Genomic DNA, 1,762 nt, shown 5'->3' on the forward strand with positions numbered 1-1,762 from the left:
ATCACTTTGGGCAGTATGGACATTCACAATGTTAGTTCTTGCAATCCAAAAGCATGGAACATTTTTCCATCCTTTTATGTCCTCTTTAATTTCTTTCAGCAGTGATTTGTAGTTTTCACTGTAGAGATCTTTAACCTCTTTGGTTAAATTTATTCCTAAGTATTTTTTTTTGTGTGTGTGACTACTGTAAATGGGCTTGCTTTCTTGATTTCTATTTCTGCTGGTTCATTATTGGAGTATAAAAATACTACTTATTTTGGGGTATTGATTTTGTATCCTTCAACTTCACTGAAATTGTTTTTCAGCTCTAGGAGTTTTCTGGTAGGGTCTTTAGGGTTTTCTATATATGTGATCATATTATCTGCAAACAAAGACAGTATGACTTCGTCTTTTCCAATCTGGATGTCCTTTATTTCTTTCTCGTGTCTGATTGCTCTGGCCAGTACTTCTAATATTATGTTAAATAGTAGTGGTAAGAATGGGCATCCTTGTCTTGTTCTTGTTCTTTAAGTATCATTAAGGATGATGGTGGTGGTGGGTTTGTTGTAGGTGGCTTTTACTGTATTGAGATACTTTCCTTCTGTACCTAATTTGTGGAGAGTTTTTATCATGAAGGGGTGCTGAATTTTTGTCAAATGCTTTACCTGCACCTATTGAGATAATCATATGGTTTTTGTCCTTGATTTTATTGATGTGATGTATCTCATTTATTGACTTGCATATGTTGAACTACTCTTGCATTCCTGGGATGAATCCCACTTGCTCATGGTTTATAAATTTTTAATGTGTTGCTGTATTCTGTTTGCTAATATTTTGTTAAGGATTTTTGTGTCTATGTGCATCAAGGATATTGGCCTGTAGTTTTCTTTCTTTGTTGTATCTTTGTCTGATTTTTATATCAGGGTGATGCTGGCCTCATAGAATGAGTTTGAGAGAATGGCCTCTGTTTTAATTTTTTGGAATAGTTTGAAGAGAACTGGTATTAATTCTTCTTTAAAGGTTTGGTAGAATTCACCAGTAAAGCCATGTGGTCCTTGGCTTTCCTTTGTTGGGAGACTGCTGATTACTGCTTCAATCTTGTTGCTTATTATTGATCTATTCAAGTTTTCTATTTCTTCTTGGTTCAGTATTGGTAGTTTGTTTGTATCTGGAAATTTATCCATTTCCTCCACATTTTCAAATTTGTTGGTGTATAGTTGTTTATAATAGCTCTAAAGATTCTTTGTATTTCTGTGGTATCAATTGTAATGTCTCCTTTTTCATTTCTGATTTTTATTTGGGTCATCTCTCTTCTTTTTTTTAATTAGCCTAGCTAATGGTTTGTCTATTTGTCTATCTTCCTAAAAATAGGTCTCTATTTTGAGTCTCTATGTCATTTAGTTCTGCTCTGATCTTAATGATGTCTTGCCATTGAATAATTTTGGGATTTGAGTTCTTGTTCTTCTAGTTCTTTGAGTTGTAGCATTTGGTTGTTTATTTTAAGTCTTTCTGTTCTTTTGATGTAAGAGCTTATTGCTATAAACTTCAGTCTTATATTACTTTGGAGTATCCTGCAGGTTTTGGTGTGATGTGTCTTCATTATTTTCAAGAATTTTTTTGTTTCCTGTTTAATTTCTTCTTGGACCCACATGCTGTTCAGGAACATGCTGTTTGATTTCCAGAATTTTCTTTGTTATTGTTGTATAGTTTCTGGAGTTTTACTTGTTATTTATTTCTAGTTTTAGTTCACTATGGTCTGAAAAGATACCTGAAATGATTTCAG

The sequence above is a fragment of the Galeopterus variegatus genome, unplaced genomic scaffold (genome assembly GCF_000696425.1).
Source record: "Galeopterus variegatus unplaced genomic scaffold, G_variegatus-3.0.2 Scaffold3723, whole genome shotgun sequence".
In the NCBI taxonomy this organism is placed as follows: domain Eukaryota; kingdom Metazoa; phylum Chordata; class Mammalia; order Dermoptera; family Cynocephalidae; genus Galeopterus; species Galeopterus variegatus.